At 39.8% G+C, this 25,547-nt stretch overlaps 1 non-coding gene across 1 annotated transcript; it reads right to left on the bottom strand.

Annotated features, from left to right (window-relative positions):
- Nucleotides 1-1,940: 1,940 nt before the first annotated feature.
- On the bottom strand, nucleotides 1,941-2,044 carry LOC122814651. The gene has a single exon (XR_006366858.1). It is a non-coding gene; the product is annotated as a U6 spliceosomal RNA (small nuclear RNA).
- Between the last annotated feature and the right edge of the window lie 23,503 nt (nucleotides 2,045-25,547).

Raw genomic sequence — 25,547 nt, 5'->3', positions numbered from 1 at the left:
CTTGAATAGGATATTGTATGAAAAGCCTTGGCCAGGTTGAGGTAAGCTGTGTCCTCGGTCTTGCTTTTATCCTTGCTTGGTGACCCCTCTCAAAAAAGCACCAGATTTAATAGGTATGAACTTCCTTTAACAAAACCGAACTGTAATGGGTCCAGAGGTTGCAGGTTATCTGTATCCTCATTTATCATGTTCATGATGAATCTTTCCATGGCCTTACAAATGAGGTTGGTCAGACTTTTGGGCCTGTAGTTAACCAGATCAGTGGTCTGACCTCTTTTGTGCAAGGGAATGTCTGTAGCCATTTTCCATTCTTTGGGCACATAACCCAACTGCAGCCTCCCATTGAAAAGTGATTCAAGTGGACCAGAGACGTCATGTTTCATGCTATTTATTAAGTATCCTGTGATATTGTCGGTCCCTATCTTTGCAGTGTTTTTGGCATTGGAAAGTGCATTGATGATCTGTTCCCTAGTAATGGTTGGGGAATTGTGGTATGTGGTATTTCCTTTGGACTGCCAGAGGGGGGGGGGGGTGTGGGGAGACATTTGAGCTGAACCTGTCAGCCAAAAGGTTGGTAATGGTCTCTGGTTCAGTGAGGGTGATGCCATTTACAATAAGTTCTGCACATTCTTGCATATTTCCAATGAGGTTACAGACATAGCTGTTGAAATTTTTGTGACTGTTCTTTGCCTGAGAAGCTATTTTTTCTTCAAAATTAGCCTTTGAAGTATTATTTAATCCTGTTAGCTGCCTGTTTAAATTGGTCAGGGGGCTTTTAGTATGTATGTTTTATTTCTGCTATGCTTAGCTAAGATTTTTTTTCATTTGTTTGTGTAACTGATTAATGCAGTAATTCCACCAGGGTGGCTTATCTTTTAAGTTTGTCTTATAGGTTCATAGGTGTTTACTAGGCTAATGACGATAAGTGCCTTTTTAAGCCTAGCCATGCATCCCAAATCTCTGACAAGTTCTGATACCCTTGATAAGTGTAAGCAGGGGCCTGGGAGATGAACCATTTACAGGCTGCCTGTGTCCATTAGAGACATAGGTGCCAAACTAGGGATGCATTTCCTGTTCCCCATCCAGTTGTCCAAGTTGCACTTGAATTGGGTTAGGGAAGAACTCTGCTTTACATGGGCTTCCAAGAGATCTGAGCAAAGCTGTATCTGTGGGCATGGCAATACAGGTGCTAAAATCCTGTAATCTTTCAGTGTTGGGATAGCATGGGAAACAAAGTCAGATGACCAGATGTGATGTTATTATGTAATCAACTCTGAAATAATAATTAGATATTAGTAGGAAATTGCTCTCAGCATTCAGTCTTGGATGTGACAACAATGACCACTCACCCACATTATCTTGCCTTGTGTTAGTAATTAATGTAACTAGGAAACAGTAATTCTTTTAGATTAGTCAGGAAAATATAGTAAAATTAGAAATACTGTTTTTCTGTAACTGTGTGAAACTTTCCATCAGTGTTATAAGTTCAAAGTTTCACAGGTGTTTACTAGGCTAATGACCACAAGGACCTTTTTAAGCCTAGCCCTGCATCCCAAATCTCTGGCAAGTTCTGATACCTTTGATAAGTGTAAACAGGGGCTTGGGAGATGAACCATTTACGGGCTAGGGCCTGGGAGATGAACCATTTGCAGGTTGCCTATGTCCATTAGAGACATAGCTGCCAAACTAGGGATGAATTTCCTGTTCCCCATCTAATTGTCCAGGTTGCACTTGAATTGGGTTAGGGAAGAACTCTGCTTCACTTGGATGGGGAGCCTTTTCCAGAGACAGGATAATCTCTGGGATACATACCTGTTTCTCCAGCAGGTCCTATTTATATCACAGGCAAGGTTTTAGAATGGGTAATTCTGGTGATGTTTGTTTTGCAAATATACAGGAGGTGCATCAGAGTGCTGTCTGACAATGCCCTGTATGCCAGGCAAAATACGGAATGCTTCAATAATGTGTGTCATCCTTGTGCATGGGCCATGCTAATCTTCTCTGTATAGTTTCAAATTTTTTAATATATCTGCTGCTAAATCAAGCCTAATTCTTAATACGACTGGTCACAGCTTGCACTGTACAGCTATCAATTTACTGGGTTTGGAGGTGCTTGAAATTTAGCCATGCTGTCACTTATTAGAGAGAGATTAGCCTTGAAATAGTTTCTAAAGGTTTTTGGTTTCACCGGATCTCTGGATTTAATTTTTATTTCAAGGAAAACTGCCTTATTGTCAGATCTGATGAACAAAGACATTACATTGGTTGAGGAACATGGCATGTTCTTGAGTACAAGGCCAAGGATGTTTGTACCCCTGATAGGAGAAAGGACCAACTGTTCCAGGATGTTGGTATAACAAAGTTTAGGGACTGCTGGGCTTGTGCATTAGAAGTGGTGTAGGATTCACAATCTATAGAGGAGTAGTTGAGATTCCCCATAAGTATGGCATTAGGTTGAATGGTGAGGGACTCTAGTACATTGAGACATGGAGAGGGGACCTATGTTTTCAAAGGGTATAGTATAAGACCCTATTTATGATGAGTTGCACATATATTAGTTCCAGTGGGTCATACACTTTAGCTAGTTTGGATGTGAGATTAGTTTTAATGTAGACTGAGACTTCTCCATCTTTAATTCCCTCCTCTGCAGTAGCTGGTCAAAAGGTGTGAAAGGCATTATAACCTTGCATTGCTGGCGTACTCTATGCAACTTTCAACCATGACTCCATTACTACACAGATGTCTACCCTATCTAGGGAAAGGTAGGAGGTTTGCAGGGACTGGAGTTTCTTGTTAAGACTTCTAGCATTGAGCAGTACAACCACCAGCTATTCCTTTGCAGGTTCAAGCAGATTTACCAGTTTGACATTGCCTAAAAAAGGAACTATAGGGGTAGAAAAGATCATTCCCAATATCCAAAAGCCTAGAGGGGATAAGTGCAGATCATCCCTGGCAAAGCAGCGTGGTCTGTCAACCATGTCTTCCCAGGCCATCAAATATTATACCCCCTTGGACTGATACCAGAAGCTAAGACAATTGTTAAAATCAGTCATTTTATGTTGGCAATGTGGCATCATCCTTGAAGAAGGTGTATGCTGCTCAGTACTAGGCTCATACCTGCCTGAGACATATACTCAGTGAAATTGATCATGACTCACTTCATATAGTCAGGGGAGGTATGTCTCAGGTCATTAATACCCACATGCACTATGACAGAGTCATACTGGTACCTGTAGTTAAATGACCTGAGTGTCTGTGTGACTTGATGGATCTTAGCCCCAGAAAGGCAGATAACCATGACTCTCTCTTTATAGGTTCATAGGTAGGTACTAGGCTATTGGCCCTAGGGCCTATATAAGCCTAGCCAAAAGGTACCCTGGCTTTCGCCACCCAAGAAAATTATTTTCCTGTGCCACTGTCGAGCAGAGCCACAGAAGTGATCCCCGAGGTGAATTTCTTATCTCCCATCCAATCATCAAGATTTTTCTTGAAGAGTGCTAATGAGGAGCTTTGTTTGATACAGATAGGTAGTTTGTTCCAGAGTATGAGAAGTCTCTGGGACAGGAATCTATCCCTCCAGCATGTTCTGTTTATTGTGATCACAAGGTTTAGGTCCCTAGAGCGTGTAGCTCAGAGGGATTGGGATTTCCTTAAGTGGAGCATGTCCAAAAGCTCTGGGTTTGACATAGCTTTATGTGTTCGGCAGAGATCGCCTCTGAGTACGTGATATGCGACGGAGTAAAACTGCAGTTTTTTGAGACGGTCTGTGTAGGGCATCTGTTTGAGGCCAGTCATCCCCTTTGTGAGGTATTTCTGTGGCCTTTCCAGTTGTCATAGATGTCTTGTGAGATACATACCAAAAGGGACATTGTACTCTATAATGGGTTTAATGAGTGACGAGTAGAGGGGAATAATGGCCTCTTTTTCCTGGATGAGAAACATTTTGTGATAAGGTGTGCCACGCAGAAAGATTTACTGACTACTCTGGCAATGTGATTATCAAAGGAGAGACAACTGTCCACCTGTGTCCCAAGGTCTCTTATCACACTTTCGGTGTTAAGTAGACTACCGCCTATGTGGTAGTTCATGGGTACAGAGTTTTTACCAAAAGGGATGACAATGCACTTTTTGGCATTGAGCTTGAGGCCATGGCTTTGACACCAGGCATTTGTCTCAGCGAGGCCCTTTTGTAGGATGTCCACATCTGTTGGAATTTTGATTATGGCTCCTAGTTTGCAGTTATCTGCGAACTTCATTAGCCAAAGACCTTCTGTGTTAGCCTGTACTTCAGAGAAGTAGATACCAAACAGGAGAGGACCCAGGACTGAACCCTGTGGTACTCCACTTGTCACTGGTCTGAAGTTGGATTTGGAGTCTGCTACTTTCACAGTGTGGGTTCTGTCAGTGAGCCAGTTAGCAACCCATCTTGTGACAAAGGGATTTATACCTAGTTTAGTGAGTTTATCTATAATTCTAGAGTAGGTGATGGTGTTGAAAGCCTTGGCGAGATCTAGATAGGCTGTGTGAACCACCTTACCCTTATCTCCAGCTTTGGTGACCATTTCAAAGAAGTCTGTCAGGTTTAGGAGACATGATCTGCCTTTTACAAACCCAAACTGGGTGGGGTCCTGAGTTTGGAGATTACCAATGTCATTGTTTATAAGTTCCATGATGATACGTTCCATAGCCTTGCAGACCAGGCTCTTCAGGCTAGTGGGGCAGTAGTTTATGGGGTCCATGGTGGCTCCCCCTTTGTGGAGTGGGATAACCATTGCTATGCGCCATTCAGTGGGCACATAGCCTGAGGTGAGGCTATGATTGAACATGGTACTTAGGTGGGGTGCCAGTTCGTTCTGTAGTTTGTGTAGAACACAGCCTGGGATGTTGTCAGGTCCCATGGATGCTGTGTTCTTGGCTTTGGAGAATGTGTTTTTTTACCTGTGCAGCAATGATTACAGGAACTTTGCATTCTTCCGATATAGAGATGGGCCTTTTAGGGGATGAGAGGGGGGTAAAGTTAGCATTGAACCTATCTGCCAGGATGTTGGCAATATCAGTTGGTTCTGTATATTTAGTGCCATGGTGCTGTAACTCAGAGCAGATCTGAGTGTTGCCATTGAGATTCTTGACATAGCTATAAAATGCTTTGTGGTTGTCTTTAGAGTTATTGGCGATTTTGATTTCGTAACTAGCTTTGGAGGATTTTATGAGGGATCTCAGCTTCTTACTGAGGCTGACCAGAGAGTTCCTCCAATCATGGGATTTTACTCTTTTTTGCAACAGTTTCTTTCTTCTGTTGTAGAGGTTGTTTATGGCAGGGGACCACCAGATTGGCTTCCTTTTTTAGGAGGATAGCATCTTGGTTCTGTTAGGGATTACACGATCCATGCACTCGTGTAAGTGCTTATAAAGTGCATTTGTGTAGGATTCAGTCATACCTCTATTGTCCATCAGCATGGGTGTCGTGAAGTTTGCCACTTCTGTCTTAAGAAGCGTGAAGTTGGCTTTGGAAAAATCTTTTACGGTGGTTTCCCTAATCGGGGTGGGGAGGAATGTGGATGTCTAGGGTGATTAGCTTGTGGTCGGATCTGACCAACGAGGAATTGACCTCTGGTGTGGAGCACAGGTTGCCCATATTGATAATAACCAGGTCTAGGATATTGCTGCCCCTGGTAGGGGCGTGTGGATAAGTTGATCCAAGGCATTGGAATTTATGAATTCCAGAAAATGTTGAGCACAAGAGTTGGTACATGAGTAGTTTTCCCAGTTAATGGTGGGGTAGTTGAAATCGCCCATTATTAGGGTGTTAGGTTGTACCCTAATATTTTCCAGTGTATTGAGAAATGAGGAGTGGGAATCCTGGGGCATGGTGGGGGATCTGTAGCAAGCTACAATTTGGATTGCAGTCTTGCCCAGAGTTAGTTGCACTTGGATAATCTCGAATGCATTATGCTGAGCAACTAGCCTGGAGGTGTGGATATCCTTAATTAATATGGACACGCCTCTGCCTTTAGTGTTTCGGTCCGGGTTAGGTGGTCGCAAAGAGTGGTATGAATTATAGCCTGGTAATGTAGGGGTACTCTCTGGAGCCTTGAACCAGATCTCTGTCACTGCACAGATGTCAGTGTTCTCCATTTTAAGGAGTGCCTCGAGTGAGTGCATTTTGAGGTTTAGAATTCTAGTATTGAGTAGCAGTACCCTCAGATTCTGCTTGCTTGTACCTGTTATGATGATGAATTTGTCATTTGAACCTTGCCTAAAAAAGGCACTATAGCGCCTTAGCCAGTATCCAGAATCTCAGGGGCAACAGGTGCAGGCCATCTCTGGCAAAGCATCATGGGTTTGTCGATCATGTCATCCCAGGCAGACAGATACTGGATCTCCTTAGAATGACACCAGAAGCTTAGCCAATTGTTGAGGTCAATCATTTTGTCCTTGTACTGTGGTATCATTCTGGGTGATGGCAGGATGCTACTCAGGGCTAGGGTCATACCTACCTGGGCTACAAGATTGGACAGCTCCTCCATGTCCCTTTTCATGTAGTCCAGGGAGGTACGTCTCAGGTCATTCACACCAACATGGACAATGACAGAGTCATATTTGGACTTGTTGTGGAGTGACCAGAGTGCATGCATTATGTGGTGGATCCTGGCAACCGACAGGCAGCTGACAGTAACATTCTCCTTGTTTAGCCTGGTGAGTGGAACATCAGTGTGCCTGACTATAGAGTCACCTATGACTAGAGTGTTGTGTACATTGTTATGCCTTATGGGCTGTGGTTGAGTGGCACACTGAGTTTGTGGGCTATGTGTCATTTGGGTTGTGTTGGGGGGTGGAGGTTGCTTGTGTTTCTGTTTTGGAGGTCCCCGTTGCTTGGGCAGGTTTTTACTGAGAGCATCCGCAAATGTAGGTGTGTGTTTTGTGTTTCTATGTGTGTGTTTTGGTGGTGTAGGTTTTGAGGGACTATGTGATGAGTGTGGTGTGGTGCAAGTGTTTACCTTCTCCTCTTGACTGCCTAGTCCAGTCTTGGGTGAAGAGAGCTTTGCTTCCACTTTGGCTGTAAAAGTGCATCTCTCACAGATTGTAGTGTTGGGTGGTAGGTGGAGAGGGTTGTCTGTGTACATGAGGCAATTGCTGTATTGTCCCAAAATGCCCAGATTCATCAGGTAGACAGGAGAAAACACCGAGGGCTGACCTTTAGACATGCCTGGACAGGTGCTTATTTGTTAAGTACTAGAAGCTGTTTTCCTCTAGACAAGTGAGGAAAGTTGAGTGCTGTAGTAATTTGTAGATTATTTAGTGCTTATAACGAGTTCTGAACAAGTGCTCAGCTCAAAGAAACAGACGAGTGCTGAAACTAAAAAACTGGCTAGTTCTAGAAACAAAATTAAGCTAGAAGGCCTCACTCCAACACAGAAAGGCTTGGGGACTCAGAAGCCCACAAACAGTCCTGGACACAGCAAATATGTATCCAGACTAAACTACCCACAGGAAAGGCAGGAAACAAGCTTAGAATTTTTTTTAAGTGGAAAGAGAGAAGGGAGGAGCAGAAACTAAACCTTCCCAAATGTTCTCGTTGTATTAAGTAGAATGAGGTAATAACACTAGACGGGCAGAAGTGTCGCAGATCAAATTTACAGTAGGGGTGGGCAACTGCAAAGCCACCAACGATAAGAACAGCATACAAATAGGGAGAGAAACAAACTGCAGAAGTGTTTCTCACAGTAGAAAAGCAGCAGTGAGCCTTTAAATGAAAGTTTTAAACAGATAAAGGAGCCTCTAGATTGAGCTGTTAACTACAAACAAGTTATCAGAATCAAACAAGCCAAACAGATGCTTAATAAAAGTGGACAATTTCAAGTTAATACCTCACACACTGAAACTAGCTAGAAAAGTATGCAGTAGACAAAGTGCTACAAATAACTAGAAAGCATAAGCAAAAAAAACAGGATACTTAATGTTATATATTATAGATCTGAGTTTGCTCAGTGTCCTTCCTTCAATTAGCTCAGTGTGAAATAGCAGAAACACTCGCAAACTTAACTTCTTAGGTAAAAGAAACTTGAAACCTGAGACAACTTTAAAAAAAGCTCAAAAGAACCAATGAGGTGCTTACGCTAAGCTGTAGTCCAGGTGATCCAGTCAGCCAGTGACCTTAAACAATCCTCTTTCACTGAAATGCCTAATGGCTTTGGTTAAACCAAGATGTCCTGAACATGTGCTCAGATGCACAGCCCCCACAAACACTAGGCTGAAACACAAGCCTGAATATGGGCAATGCTACAAATATCCACACTACTTATTTAGAAACAAACTGCAGAAATGTTTCACATAGCAGAAAAGCAGCAATGAGCCTTTAAATGAAAGTTTAAACATATAAAGGAGCCTCTAGAGAAAGTTTTTAACTGCAAAGTTATCAGAATCAAACAACCCAAACAGATGCTTAATAAAAGTAGACAGTTTCCAGTTAATACCTCACACACAGTGAAACTAGCTAGAAAAGTATGCAGTAGACAAAGTGCTACAAATAACTAGAAAACATAAGCAAAGAAGCAGGATACTTAATGTTATATATTATAGATCCGAGTTTGCTCAGTGTCCTTCCTTCGATTAGCTCTGTATGAAATAGCAGAAACACTCACAAACTTAACTTGTTAGTTAACAGAAAGTTGAAACCTGAGACAACTTAAAAAAAAAAAAACTCAAAAGAACCAATGAGATGCTTACTCTAAGCTGTAGTCCAGGTGATCCAGTCAGCCAATGACCTTAAACAATCCTCTTTCACTGAAATGCCTAATGGCTTTGGCTTAACCAAGATGTACTTGAACACGTGCTCAAACACACAGCCTCCACAAACACTAGGCTGAAACACAAGCCTGAATATGGACAATGCTGCAAATATCCACACTACATAGGTAGAAACAAACTGCAGAAATGTTTCCCATAGCAGAAAAGCAGCAGTGAGCCTTTAAACGAAAGTATTAAACAGATAAAGGAGCACATAGAGAAAGCTTTTAACTGCAAACAAGTTATCAGAATCAAACAACCAAAACAGATGCTTAATAAAAGTGGACAATTTCCAGTTAATAACTCACATACAGTGAAACTAGCTAGAAAAGTATGCAGTAGACAAAGTGCTATAAATAACTTGAAAAAATAAGCAAAAAAAAAAAACCAGGATACTTAAAGTTATACATTATAGATCCGAGATTGATCAGTGTCCATCCTTCAATTAGCTCAGTGTGAAATGGCAGAAACACTCACAAACTTAACCTGTTAGTTAACAGAAAGTTGAAACCTAAGACAACTTTAAAAAAAGCTCAAAAGAACCAATGAGTTGCTTACTCTAAGCTGTAGTCCAGGTAACCCAGTCAGCCAATGACCTTTAAACAATCCTCTCTCACTGAAATGGCTAATGGCTTTGGCTAAACCAAGATGTCCTTGAACATGTGCTCAGAGACACAGCCTCCACAGACACTAGGCCCAAACACAAGCCTGAATATGGACAATTCTACAAATATCCACACTACTTGGGTAGAAAAAAACTGAAGAAATGTTTCTCACAGCAGAAAAGCAGCAGTGAGCCTTTAAGTGAAAGTTTTAAACAGATAAAGGAGCCTCTAGAGAAAGCTTTTAACTGCAAATAACTTATCAGAATCAAACAACCCAAACAGATGCTTAATAACAGCGGGCAATTTCCAGTTAATACCTCACACACAGTGAAACTAGTTAGAAAAGTATGCAGTAGACAAAGTGCTATAAATAACTCAAAGAAATAAGCAAAAAAACAGGATACTTAATGTTACATATTATAGAACCGACTTTGCTGAGTGTCCTTCCTTCAATTAGCTCAGTGTGAAATGGCAGAGACACTCACAAACTTAGCTTCTTAGGTAACAGAAAGTTGATGCCTGAGACAACTTTAAAAAAGCTGAAAAGAACCAATGTGGTGCTTACTCTAAGCTGTAGTCCAGGTGACCCGGTCAGCCAATGATCTTAAACAATCTTCTCTCACTGAAATGCCTAATTACTTTGGCTAAACCAAGATGTCCTTGAACATGTGCTCAGACACACAGCCTGCACAAACACTAGGCCCAAACACAAGCCTGAATATGGACAATGCTACAACTGTCCACTCTACTTAGAAATAAACTGCAGAAATCTTTCTTGCAGCAGTAAAGCAGCATTCAGCCTTTAAATTAAAGTTTTAAACAGATAAAGGAGCCTCTAGAGAAAGCTTTTAACTGCAACATGTTATCATAATCAAACAACCCAAACAGATGCTTAATAAAAGTTGACAATTTCCCGTTAATACCACACACACAGTGAAACTAGCTAGAAAAATAAGCAGTAGACAAAATGCTACAAATAATTGGAAAACATAAGCAAAAAAACAGGATAGTTAATGTTATATATTATAGATCCGAGTTTGCTCATTGTCCTTCCTTCAGTTAGCTCAATGTGAAATGGCAGCAACATTCACTAACTTAACTTCTTAGGTAACAAAAAGTTGAAACCTGAGACAACTTTAAAAAAAGTTCAAAAGAACCAACGAGGTGCTTACACTAAGCTGTAGTCCAGGTGGGTCAGCCAATGACCTTAAACAATCCACTCTCACTGAAAAGCCTAATGGCTTTGGCTAAACCAAGATGTCCTTGAACATGTTCTCAGACACACAGCCTCCACAAACACTAAGCCCAAACACAAGCCTGAATATGGACAATGCTACAAATGTCCACACTACCTAGGTAGAAAGAAACTGCAGAAAAGTTTCTCACAGCAGAAAAGCAGCAGTGAGCCTTTAAATGAAAGTTTTACACAGATACAGGAGCCTCTAGAGTAAGTTTTTTAACTGAAAACAAGTTGTCAGAATCAAACAGCCCAAACAGATGCTTAATAATAGTGGGCAATTTCCAGTTAATACCTCACACACAGTGAAACCAGCTAGAAAAGTATGCAGTAAACAAAGTGCTACAAATAACTGGAAAACATAAGCAAAAAAAAAAAAAAAAAACAGGATACTTAATGTTATTTATTAAAGATCTGAGTTTGCTTAGTGTTCTTCCTTCGATTAGCTCAGTGTAAAATAGCAGAAACACTCACAAACTTAACTTTTTAGGTAACAAAAAGTTAAAACCTGAGACAACATTGAAAAAGCTCAAAAGAACCAATGAGGTGACTTACTCTAAGCTGTAGTCCAGGTGATCCAGTCAGGCAATGACCTTAAACAATCCTCTCTCACTGAAATGCCTACTGGCTAAACCCAGATGTCCTTGAACATGTGCTCAGATGCACAGGCTCCACAAACATTAGGCCCAAAGCCAAGCCTGAATATGGACAATGCTACAAATATCAACACCACTAAGGTAGAAACAAACTGCAGAAGTGTTTGTCACAGCAGAAAAGCAGCAATGAAACTTTAAATTAAGGTTTTAAGCAGATAAAGAAGCCTCTAGAGAAAGCTTTTAACTGCAAACATGTCATCAGAATCAAACACAAACAGATGCTTAATAAAATTGGACAATTTCCAGTTAATACCACACACACAGTGAAACTAGATAAAAAAGTATGCAGTAGATAAAGTGTTATAAATAACTTGAAAAAATAAGCAAAAATAGGATACCTAATGTTATATATCATAGATCCGAGTTTGCTCAGTGTCCTTCCTTCTATTAGCTCTGTGTGAAATGGCAGAAAAACTCACAAACTTAACTTCTTGGGTAACAAAGTTGAAACCTGAGATAACTTTAAAAAAAGCTCAAAAGAACCAACAAGGTGCTTACACTAAGCTGTTGTCCAGGTGACCTAGTCAGCCAATGACCTTAAACAATCCTCTCTCATTGAAATGCCTAATGGCTGTGGCTAAACCAAGATGTCCTTGAACATGTACTCAGACACACAGGCTCCACAAATACTAGGCCCAAACACAAGCCTGAATATGGACAATGCTAAAAATATCCACACTACTTAGGTAGAAACAAGCTTCAGAAATGTTTCTCACAGCAGAAAAGCAGCAATAAGCCTTTAAATGAAAGTATTGAACAGATAAAGGAGTCTCTAGAGAAATCTTTTAACTGCAAACAAGTTATCAGAATCAAACAACCCAAACAGATGCTTAAAAAAGTGGACAATTTCCAGTTAATACCTCACACACAGTGAAACTAGCTAGAAAAGTATGCAGTAGACAAAGTGAGACAAATAACTGGAAAACATAAGAAAAAAAACAGGATACTTAATGTTATATATTATAAATCCGAGTTTGCTCAATGTCCTTCCTTCAATTAGCTTTGTGTGAAATAGCAGAAACACTCACAAACTTAACTTCTTAGGTAACAGAAAGTTTAAACCTGAGACAAATTAAAAAAAAAGCTCAAAAGAACCAATGAGGTGCTTACTCTAAGCTGCAGTCCAGGTGACCCAGTCAGCCAATGACCTTAAATCCTCTCTCACTGAAATGCCTAATGGCTTTGGCTATACCAAGATGTCCTTGAACATGTGCTCAGACACACAGCCTCCACAAACACTAGGCCCAAACACAAGCCTGAATAACAGTGCTACAAATATCCACACTACTTAGGTAGAAAAAACTGAAGAAATGTTTCTCACAGCAGAAAAGCAGCAGTGAGCCTTTAAGTGAAAGTTTTAAACAGATAAATGAGCGTCTAGATAAAGCTTTTAACTGCAAAGTTATCAGAATCAAACAACCCAAACAGATGCTTAATAATAGCGAGCAATTTCCAGTTAATACCTCACACACAGTGAAACTAGCTAGAAAAGTATGCAGTAGACAAAGTGCGACAAATAACTGGAAAACATAAGAAAAAAACAGGATACTTAATGTTATATATTATAGAACCGAGTTTGCTCAGTGTCCTTCCTTCGATTAGCTCAGTGTGAAATGACAGAAACTCTCACAAACTTAGCTTCTTAGGTAACAGAAAGTTGAAGCATTAGACAACTTTAAAAAAAGCTGAAAAGAACCAATGTGGTGCTTACTACTAAGGTAGAAACAAAGTGTAGAAATGTTTCTCACATCAGAAAAGCAAGAATGAACCTTTAAATGAAAGTTTTAAACAGATAAAGGAGCCTCTGGAGAAAGCTTTTAACTGCAAACAAGTTATCAGAATCAAACAATCCAAACAAATAACTCAAAAAATAAGCAAAAAACCCTCCACACACACTAGGCCCAAACACAAGCCTGAATATGAACAATGCTACAACTATCCACACTACTAGTTAGAAACAAACTGCAGAAATGTTTCTCACAGCAGAAAAGCAGCAGTTAGCTTTTAAATGAAAGTATTAAACAGATAAAGGAGCTTCTAAAGAAAGCTTTTAACTGCAAACAAGTTATCAGAATCAAACAACCCGAACAGATGCTTAATAAAAGTGGACAATTTCCAGTTAATTCTCACACACAGTGAAGCTAGCTAGAAAAGTCTGCAGTAGACAAAGTGCTATAAATAATTTAAAAAAAAATAAGCCAAAAAAAGGATACTTAATGTTATATATTATAGATCCGAGTTTGCTCAGTGTCCTTCCTTCGATTAGCTCAGTGTGAAATGGCAGAAACTCACAAACATAACTTCTTAGGTAACAGAAAGTTGAAACTTGAGACAACTTTAAAAAAGCTCAAAAGAACCAATGAGGTGCTTACTCAAACCTTTAGCCCAGGTGACCCAGTCAGCCAATAACCTTAAACAATCCTCTCTCACTGAAATGCCTAATTGCTTTGGCTAAACTAAGATGTCCTTGAACATGTACTCAGACACACAGCCTGCACAAACACTAGGCCCAAACACAAGCCTGAATATGGACAATGCTACAACTATCCACACTACTTAGTTAGAAAAAAACTGCAGAGGTGTTTCTCACAACAGAAAAGCAGCAGTGAGCCTTGAAATGAAAGTATTAAACAGATAAAGGAGCCTCTGGAGAAAGCTTTTAACTGCAAACAAGTTATCAGAATCAAACAATCCAAACAAATAACTCAAAAAATAAGCAAAAAACCCTCCACACACACTAGGCCCAAACACAAGCCTGAATATGAACAATGCTACAACTATCCACACTACTAGTTAGAAACAAACTGCAGAAATGTTTCTCACAGCAGAAAAGCAGCAGTTAGCTTTTAAATGAAAGTATTAAACAGATAAAGGAGCTTCTAAAGAAAGCTTTTAACTGCAAACAAGTTATCAGAATCAAACAACCCGAACAGATGCTTAATAAAAGTGGACAATTTCCAGTTAATTCTCACACACAGTGAAGCTAGCTAGAAAAGTCTGCAGTAGACAAAGTGCTATAAATAATTTAAAAAAAAATAAGCCAAAAAAAGGATACTTAATGTTATATATTATAGATCCGAGTTTGCTCAGTGTCCTTCCTTCGATTAGCTCAGTATGAAATGGCAGAAACTCACAAACATAACTTCTTAGGTAACAGAAAGTTGAAACTTGAGACAACTTTAAAAAAGCTCAAAAGAACCAATGAGGTGCTTACTCAAACCTTTAGCCCAGGTGACCCAGTCAGCCAATAACCTTAAACAATCCTCTCTCACTGAAATGCCTAATTGCTTTGGCTAAACTAAGATGTCCTTGAACATGTACTCAGACACACAGCCTGCACAAACACTAGGCCCAAACACAAGCCTGAATATGGACAATGCTACAACTATCCACACTACTTAGTTAGAAAAAAACTGCAGAGGTGTTTCTCACAACAGAAAAGCAGCAGTGAGCCTTGAAATGAAAGTATTAAACAGATAAAGGAGCCTCTAAAGAAAGCTTTCAACTGCAAACAAGTTATCAGAATCAAACAACCCAAATAGATGCTTAATAAAAGTGGTCAATTTCCAGTTAATACCTCACACACAGTGAAACTATCTAGAAAAGTATGCAGTAGACAAAGTGCTACAAATAACTGGAAAACATAAGCAAAAAAACAGGATACTTAATGTTATATACTATAGATCCGAGTATGCTCAGTGTCCTTCCTTCGATTAGCTCAGTGTGAAATAGCAGAAACACTCACAAACTTAACTTCTTAGGTAACAGAAAGTTGAAGCCTGAGACAACTTTAAAAAAAGCTCAAAAGATCCAATGCAGTGCTTACTCTAAGCTGAAGTCCAGTTGACCCAGTCAGCCAATGACCTTAAACAATCCTCTCTCACTGAAATGCCTAACGGCTTTGGCTAAACCAAGATGTCCTTGAACATGTGCTCAGACGCAAAACCTCCACAAACACTAGGCCCAAACACAAGCCTGAATATGGACAATGCTACAAATATCCATACTTCTTAGGTAGAAACAAACTGCAGAAATGTTTCTCACAGCAGAAAAGTAGCAGGGAGACATTAAATGAAAGTTTTAAACAGATAAAGGAACCTCTAGAGAAAGATTTTAACTGCAAACAAGTTATCAGAATCAAACAACCCAAACAGATGCTTAATAAAAGTGGACAATTTCCAGTTAATACCTCACACACAGTGAAACTATCTAGAAAAGTATGCAGTAGACAAAGTGCTACAAATAACTGGAAAACATAAGCAAAAAAACAGGATACTTAATGTTATATACTATAGATCCGAGTATGCTCAGTGTCCTTCCTTCGATTAGCTCAGTGTGAAATAGCAGAAACACTCACAAACTTAACTTCTTAGGTAACAGAAAGTTGAAGCCTGAGACAACTTTAAAAAAAGCTCAAAAGATCCAATGCAGTGCTTACTCTAAGCTGAAGTCCAGTTGACCCAGTCAGCCAATGACCTTAAACAATCCTCTCTCACTGAAATGCCTAACGGCTTTGGCTAAACCAAGATGTCCTTGAACATGTGCTCAGACGCAAAACCTCCACAAACACTAGGCCCAAACACAAGCCTGAATATGGACAATGCTACAAATATCCATACTTCTTAGGTAGAAACAAACTGCAGAAATGTTTCTCACAGCAGAAAAGTAGCAGGGAGACATTAAATGAAAGTTTTAAACAGATAAAGGAACCTCTAGAGAAAGCTTTTAACTGCAAACAAGTTATCAGAATCAAACAACCCAAACAGATGCTTAATAAAAGTGGACAATTTCCAGTTAATACCTCACACACAGTGAAACTAGCTAGAAAAGTATGCAGTAGACAAAGTGCTACAAATAACTGGAAAACATACGCAAAAAACAGGATAGTTAATGTTATATATTATAGATCCGAGTTTGCTCATTGTCCTTCCTTCAATTAGCTCAATGTGAAATGGCAGCAACATTCACTAACTTAACTTCTTAGGTAACAAAAAGTTGAAACCTGAGACAACTTTAAAAAAAGTTCAAAAGAACCAACACGGTGCTTACACTAAGCTGTAGTCCAGGTGGGTCAGCCAATGACCTTAAACAATCCTCTCTCACTGAAACGCCTAATGGCTTTGGCTAAACCAAGATGTCCTTGAACATGTTCTCAGACACACAGCCTCCACAAACACTAAGCCCAAACACAAGCCTGAATATGGACAATGCTACAAATGTCCACACTACCTAGGTAGAAAGAAACTGCAGAAAAGTTTCTCACAGCAGAAAAGCAGCAGTGAGCCTTTAAATGAAAGTTTTACACAGATACAGGAGCCTCTAGAGAACGTTTTTAACTGAAAACAAGTTGTCAGAATCAAACAGCCCAAACAGATCCTTAATAATAGTGGGCAATTTCCAGTTAATACCTCACACACAGTGAAACCAGCTAGAAAAGTATGCAGTAAACAAAATGCTACAAATAACTGGAAAACATAAGCTGAATTCCAGTTGACCCAGTCAGCCAATGACCTTAAACAATCCTCTCTCACTGAAATGCCTAATGGCTTTGGCTTAACCAAGATGCCCTTGAACATGTGCTCAGACACAAAACCTCCACAAACACTAGGCCCAAACACAAACCTGAATATGGACAATGCTACAAATAGCCATACTACTTAGGTAGAAACAAACTGCAGAAATGTTTCTCACAGCAGAAAAGCAGCAGGGAGCCATTAAATGAAAGTTTTAAACAGATAAAGGAGCATCTAGAGAAAGCTTTTAACTGCAAACAAGTTATCAGAATCAAACAACCCAAACAGATGCTTAATAAAAGTGGACAATTTCCAGTTAATACCTCACACACAGTGAAACTAGCTAGAAAAGTATGCAGTAGACAAAGTGCTACAAATAACTGGAAAACATAAGCAAAAAAACAGGATACTTAATGTTATATATTATAGATCCGAGTTTGCTGTCCAGTTGACCCAGTCAGCTAATGACCTTAAACAATCCTTCTCACTGAAATGCCTAATGGCTGGCTAAACCAGATGTCCCTTGAACATGAACATGATGCAAAAAAAACCAAACACAAAGGCCCAAACCAAACACAAGCCTGAATATGGATAAAATATCCATACTTCCATACTAGGTAAAAACAACAAACTCTCACAATAGAAAAGTAGCAAGAAAGTAAGTAGCAGGTTGAAAGTGAAAGTTTAAAACAATAAAAGAACCCTCTAGAAAAGCTTTAACAAATCAGAATCAAACAACCCAAACAGATATTTAATAAAAGTGGACAATTTCCAGTTAATACCTCACACACAGTGAAACTAGCTAGAAAAGTATGCAGTAGACAAAGTGCTACAAATAACTGGAAAACATAAGCAAAAAAACAGGATACTTAATGTTATATATTATAGATCCGAGTTTGCTCAGTGTCCTTCCTTCGATTAGCTCAGTGTGAAATAGCAGAAACACTCACAAACTTAACTTCTTAGGTAACAGAAAGTTGAAACCTGAGAAAACTTTAAAAAAAAGCTCAAAAGAACCAATGAGGTGCTTACTCTAAGCTGTAGTCCAGGTGACCCAGTCAGCCAATGACCTTAAACAATCCTCTCTCACTGAAATGCCTAATGGCTTTGGCTAAACCAAGATGTCCTTGAACATGTGCTCAGACACACAGCCTCCACAAACACTAGGCCCAAACACAAGCCTGAATATGGACAATGCTGCAAATATCCACACTACTTAGGTAGAAACAAACTGCAGAAATGTTTCTCATAGCAGAAAAGCAGCAGCAAGCCTTTAAATGAAAGTTTTAAACAAATAAAGGAGCCTCTAGAGAAAGCTTTTAACTAGAAACAAGTTACCAGAATCAAACAACCAAACAAATGCTTAATAAAAGTGGAGAATTTCCAGTTAATACCTCAGACACAGTGAAACTAGGTAGAAAAGTATGCAGTAGACCAAGTGCTATAAGTAGCTCACAGAAATAAGCAAAAAAACAAGATAATTAATGTTATATATTATAGATCCGAGTTTGCTCAGTGTCCTTCCTTCGATTAGCTCAGTGTGAGTAGGGAGAAACGCTCGCAGACTTAACTTCTTAGGTAACAGAAAGTTGGAACCTGTGACAACTTTAAAAAAAAGCTCAAAAAAGAACCAATGAGGTGCTTACTCTAAGCTGTAGTCCAGGTGACCCAGTCAGCCAATGACCTTAAACAGTCCTCTCTCACTGAAATGCCTAATGGCTTAGGCTAAACCAAGATTTCTTTAAACATGTTCTCAGACACACAGCCTCCAAAAACACTAGGCCAAACAGAAGCCTGAATATGGACATTGCTACAAATATCCACAATATTAAGGTAGAAACAAACTGCAGAAATGTTTCCCACAGCAGAAAAGCAGCAGTGAGCCTTTAAACAAAAGTTTTTAACAGATAAATCAGCCTGTAGAGAAAGATTTTAACTAGAAACACGTTATCAGACTCAAACAACCCAAACAAATGCTTAATAAAAGTGGGCAATTTCCAGTTAATACCTCACACACAATGAAACTAGCTAGAAAAGTATGCAGTAGACAAAGTGCTATAAATAACTTAAAAAATAAGCAAAAAAGAGGAGACTTAATGTTATATGTTATAGATGTGAGATGCTCTGTGTCCTTCCTTCGATTAGCTCAGTGTGAAATGGCAGAAACACTCACAAATCTAACTTCTTAGGTAATAGAAAGTTGAAAGCTAAGACAACTTAAGAAAAAAGCTCAAAAGAACCAATGAGGTGCTTACTCTAAGCTGTAGTCCAGGTGACCCAGTCAGCCAATGACCTTAAACAATCCTGTCTCACTGAAATACCTAATTGCATTGGCAAAACCAAGATGTCCTTGAACATGTGCTCAGACACACAGCCTCCACAAAAACTAGGCCCCAAAACAAGCCTGCATATGGACAATGCTACAACTATCCACACTACTTAGTTAGAAACAAACTGCAGAAATGTTTCTCACAGCAGAAAAGCAGCAGTGAGCCTTTAAAAGAAAGTATTAAAGAGATAAAGGAGCCTCTAGATAAAGCTTTTAACTGCAAACAAGTTATGAGAATCAAACAACCCAAACAGATGCTTAATAAAAGTGGACAATTTCCAATTAATACCTCACACACAGGGAAACTAACTAGAAAAGTATGCAGTAGACAAAGTGCTATAAATAACTCGAATAAATAAGCAAAAAAACAGGGTACTTAGTTATATGTCATAGATCCGAGTTTGCTCAGTGTCCTTCCTTCGATTAGCTCAGTGTGAAATGACAGAAACACTCACAAACTTAACTTCTTAGGTAACAGAAAGTTGAAACCTGAGATGACTTTAAAAAAAGCTCAAAAGAACCAATGAGGTGCTTACTCTAAGCTGTAGTCCAGGTGACCCAGTCAGCCAATGACCTTAAACAATCTTCTCTCACTGAAATGCCTAATGGCTTTGGCTAAACCAAGATGTCCTTGAACATGTGTTCAGACACACAGGCTCTACAAATACTACACCCAAACACAAGCCTGAATATGGAGAATGCTACAAATATCCACACTACTTAGGTAGAAACAAACTGCAGAGATGTTTCTCACAGCAGAAAATCAGCAGTGAGCCTTACAGAAAACCACTAAGTCAGAAATGAAAAACAGGGATAAAGCCTGGGAGCACTGGCGCAAAACCAAAACCCCCGCAGCTAGACAGAAATTCCTAGAACTATGCAATAGAGTCAAAAAGCTAATAAAACGGGACAAATTCCAATACTACCAGTCTGCCCTAGACTCCTCACAACACAGCCCCAAACAATTCTGGTCCTCCATAAACTCCATCCTCCACCCAGGTAAAGTCAGTACCCCTCCTCCTAACATCCCTTACTCCTCAGAAAATATTGCTACCTCATTCAACACACACTTCACCCAAACCATACTATCACTAGCTAAACAACACAACCCCCCTCCCCTCCAACCCACACCTTCAACTAGTAATCTCCCCACTGCCTTCTCATTTTCTCCTGTACCTACCTCCAACATAAAAAAACTCTTAACTAAACTTAAACCCACCAAACTAACAGCAGACACCCTCCCAAGTGAATACCTAAAAATCGCAGCTGATGCTCTGGCCTACCCAGTATCCATCTTGATTAACCGATCTCTGTCAGAAAGTTACATTCCCACATTGTGGAAAGTCTCACATATAATTCCCCTCCACAAAGGCAGACCCTCTGCAGAACTAACCAGTTACCGCCCCATAGCTATTCTCTGTCCACTCTCCAAAATACTACAGAGATGCATACACTCTCAGGTCTCAGACTACCTCCTTACTAACAACCTCCTTTCCAGTACTCAGCATGGTTTCCGACCAAACCATAGCACCACCACTGCCTTACTCTCCTTTACTAACACTATCCTTCAGCATAAAAACAATGGCTATCTCTCCTCTGCTACTTTCCTAGACCTATCTAAAGCATTTGACATGGTCCCACACAAACAACTTATCTCTGTCCTTAATAACCTATCCTTCTCACAATCAGTCACCAACTGGTTTCAGAGTTACCTGTCTGACCGCCAACAATCCATTGTATGGCAGAATGACATATCTCCCCAACTACCTGTCTCCATAGGGGTTCCCCAAGGATCCATTCTTGGACCCCTACTTTTCTCTGTTTACACCAATAAGCTAGCCTCTGCCACCAAACATGGCACACTCATCCAATACGCAGATGACTCAACCATCATCTGCTCAGCCCAGTCCCTACCCAAACTGCAAAAAGTCACACAGGAAGCCTTTTCCTCTGTTGAAACATGGTTATCCGATGCCCAATTAATACTCAACCCAAACAAAACTAAACTACTCATCTTCCAACCCACCAAACATACTCAAAACAACTCTCACTTTAACATCACAGCAAAAGACAACACCACTATATACCCAACTGAACACACCAAATTGCTAGGAGTGGAAATAGACAATAAACTAAAATATGACATTCACATATCCATGACCATAAAAAAAGTCCACAAAAAACTAGGAGCATTATACAGAAATAAACAATTTCTCAACAAATCAGCAAAGATTTCAATAGCAAATTCCCACCTTATCTCCATCCTACTTTATGCCTCTCCAGTATATACCAACCTAAGGCAATGTGATCTAAACAAGCTAGAGACCTGCTACAACAAAATCGCCAAATTTGCCACAGGGGCATCCTACCGTAGTCACTACTGTCTCTCACTTGCTGAACTGGGCTGGCTTGAACTCCCTCACCTCCTTCAGTGGTATCAACTCTCACTCGCCCACAAACTAGTAAACCATCCACTAAATGTCCCATCCCTCCAGAATCTACTTCAACCCTATCGCACCACCAGACCACTAAGATCCAGCAACAAAAATCACTTGCAGATCACTAAAGCCAATAACTCTGCTGGTGAAGCACTATTCTCTTGCACCATAGCCAAATTATGGAACTCACTCCCACCCACAATTACCTCCATACCATCATGCACCAACTTCAAAACTTTATTAAAAGTGCACCTAAAAATATGCTGGCTATGCCCTTGCAACTCCCACTCTAATATCATCCACCCCATCCAACTACTCCCTTTCTTTCACCTCCACTAACTACCTTGATTATAGCAAGCTCAGATGCTCATAAGCCTAGTACTTATTATACAGCAGGAACTTCTCATTGTTACATTTGTTAATGCCTGTACTTCACAGATAAAGATTCTAGTTGTCTACTGATGTACTATGTTCTTCATCTGTAAATATGTTGTAAGTAATTTCTATGTTAAATTGTTAATCACTATGTAATCCAATGTAACTACTGTCTGTTTATTTTACTGTGGAGCTTTTCTCCCCGGGCCTCTGCTGAAAATGGACCCACGTCCAGTCGGACACTCCCGGTCAACAAATTTAAATAAATAAATAAATAAATGAATGAAAGTTTTAAACAGATAAAGAAGCCTCTGGAGAAAGCATTTAACTGGAAAAAAATATCAGAATCAAACAACCCAAACGCATGCTTAATAAAAGTGGAGAATTTCCAGTTAATACCTCACACACAGTGAAACTAGCTAGATAAGTATGCAGTAGACAAAGTGCTATAAATAACTCAAAAATAAGTAAAAAATAGGATACTTAACATTATATATTATAGATCTAAGTTTGCTCAGTGTCCTTCCTTTGATTAGCTCAGTGTGAAAAGGCAGAAACACTCACAAACTTAACTTCTTAGGTAACAGAAAGTTGAAACCTGAGGCAACTTTAAAAAAAGCTCAAAGAAACCAATGAGGTGCTTACTCTAAGCTGTCGTCCAGGTGACACAGTCAGCCAATGACCTTAAATAATCCTCTCTCACTGAAATGCCTAATGGCTTTGGCTAAACCAAGATGTGTTTGAACATGTGCTCAGACACACAGCTTCCACAAACACTAGGTCCAAACACAAGCCTGAATATGGACAATGCTACAAATATCCACAGTACTTAGGTAGAAACAAACTGCAGAAATGTTTCTCACAGCAGAAAAGCAGCAGTGAGCCTTTAAATGAAAGTTTTAAACAGACAAAGGAGCCTCTAGAGAAAGCTTTTAACTGCAAACAAGTTATCGGAATCAAACAACCCAAACAGATGCTTATTAAAAGTGGACAATTTTCAGTTAACACCTCAGACACAGTGAAACTAGCTAGATAAGTATGCAGTAGACAAAGTGCTATAAATAACTCGAAAAAAATAAGCAAAAAAAACAGGATACTTAATGCTATATATTATAGATCCGAGTTTGCTCAGTGTCTTTCTTTCGATTAGCTCAGTTTACTCACTCTGGTGAGGGGGACATTGGTGTGCCTCACTGTAGAATCACCAATGACCAGGAAATTTGGCTGTGCAGTGATTTGTCTTAAGAACTTAACAGTACAGGCATTGGACATAGTGTAACAATGTGTAGCTATGGGTGGTATTTTAATGTAGTGTTTATGTGATGGCTGTGGACCTTTTTTTTTTATTGTGCTGTGCAGGACGTGTTAGTGTTTTTGGAAGGTTGTAGGTGCCTCAGCATAAGTACTTTTATGCATAGGGTCTGTACCCTGTTCAGTAGGCATAGTGCAGGCGTCACTCACATCCTCTGTAGGATTAGGGTTGGTTATGTGAGAGAGTTTTGCCTCAAGCATGAAAGTGTATTTACACCTATTGCATACTTCATTTGTTTTATTAAAAATAAGTGGGTTATTAGTGTACATGAGGCAGTTGCTATAATGCCCAAGAACACCCATCTCAACCAGACTGGTCACAGAGAGAGTTGAGAAGTGCATATCCATGGCTACTGATCAACTACGGTGGGGTGAGGTAAATTCAAATATTGAATAAGTCAATAAGATAAGGAACTTGATGAGCAATACTCAGCTGTCCACAAACTAGGTGTTCTAGTAGTTAAAAAAATCTGTCAGTAAGGATATTTTAATGGAAACTTACACTGTGAAAGATAGGCATCCACATGGATTACAAGGGTGAATTATGCTGCACGATATTGGTGACTATACATATCACTGGTAGGTGCAGATATTCAACAAAGGAACACATCAATTCCCAGCTCAAATCGATGGAGGCTACCCTCTTCTCCCACAAGAATGTAGACCACAAAGCTTCTTTTTGTAAAATAACTGGTATGGAGCTCCGCTGCTTAAAGCAGAACTAAAGCACTTTTAGAATAACAGGCATATTAAGCCTTCACCAAGAGTTTCCAAGTCAGAAGGGTGTAAGCTACCTCTCCTGCTACAAGAGTGTAGATCAGAAACCTTCCTTGTATAAGATAGCTAGTTAGGAGCCCAAGTGGTTAAATTAGAACTTAGGCTTAGAATAACAGTTATAATGTAATCAGACTACTTCTTCATCTTTCGGCTTTTTCCCGGTTAGGGGTCGCCACAGCAGATCACCTGTCCGCTCATGATTGGCAGTGGAGTTTTACAGTGTTGAGTTGCCAGCCCGGCTCCCAACCTTCCACAGAAGACACACACACACACACACACACACACACACACACACACACACTTACACCTAGGGTCAATTTAGAGTGTTCAATCCATCTACAGCATGTCTTTGGGATGCGGGAGGAAACTGGAGCACCCGGAGGAAACCCACGCAACCACAGGGAGGACATGCAGACTCCGCACAGAAGGCACCCCAGCCAAGGATCGAACCGGAGAACCTCTTGCTGTGAGGCGGCAACGCTAACCGCTGCACCACTGTGGCTGCCCTAATGTAATCAGACTACTAACAAGCAGTAATAAATGCAGCAGATTAAATGCAAGTGAACATTTTAAGAGCACAAATACAATAAAAACAGCTGAATAAAAAATTACATTTTTTTTAATTAAGTGGGAAGGCAGGAAACAGAAGATGAATCAAATTTAAGAGACTAAGGGAAGGGCCTTCCCAGTTGATCTCATTTGAATGAGCTGATGAGATAAGCCTGTGAGGCGAGTCCAAAATCAGATTTGTAATAGGGGTGGGCAACTCAAAAGCCACCAAGTTTAAAAGCACAACAGTAAAACCATGGGTGGGTAGGTGGGAAAAATCAAATGCAGACAGAGATCAGCAATAGTCAGACAGAGAACAGCAAGTACTACAGCAAGATAAACACACCACTAAATATTTGTAGTTAAATGGTGAATTCTGTTTCTCAGCTCCTCCCACTGCCATTGCCACCTATCCATTTTTCTGGACTATCCAGAAAATAAATGGATTGTCCAGTAGTCTAGAAAACACTGTAAAAACTTTGGTATATTGTTTGAAAAAAAAGAAACAGATTACCGCCATTTGTTAAATCGGTGAATTTACTATACTTTTTTACAGACAAGCATACTAAATTGGCAGAAAAAAGCAGCACAAACATAAAAAGAGGACATTCCTCCTCACCTGATGTGACAGTGACATCATAAAATGGGTTGAAAGTGGGCAGGGAGAGTGTAGAATATGGGTGGGGTTATGAGAGGTCCAAGGGTTGCAGCCATGGTCCAGTTTTGGCCACAAAGAAAGGTGGCAACCATACCTCCCACTAATTAGCTGGATGTTATTCAGTGTCTGCAAAGTAATTCTTTTCTAACTAATACTAGTCAAGACCTCTTAAATGAATAACTCCAATCCAAACTCAAATGCAGACAGAAATCGGCAATATTTCAGGCAGAGAATAGCAAGTCAAACAAGCACTACACTTACTTATTCAGCTCTCACATCCTGCATTTATTCATTGTTTGCCTGGCTTTTGTG

This window comes from Protopterus annectens, chromosome 10.part0, assembly GCF_019279795.1.
Source record: "Protopterus annectens isolate FY-2018-M chromosome 10.part0, PAN1.0, whole genome shotgun sequence".
Taxonomy (NCBI): domain Eukaryota; kingdom Metazoa; phylum Chordata; order Ceratodontiformes; family Protopteridae; genus Protopterus; species Protopterus annectens.
The sequence above is the reverse complement of the archived record's forward strand: the minus strand, read 5'-3'. Positions and strand labels throughout refer to the sequence as shown.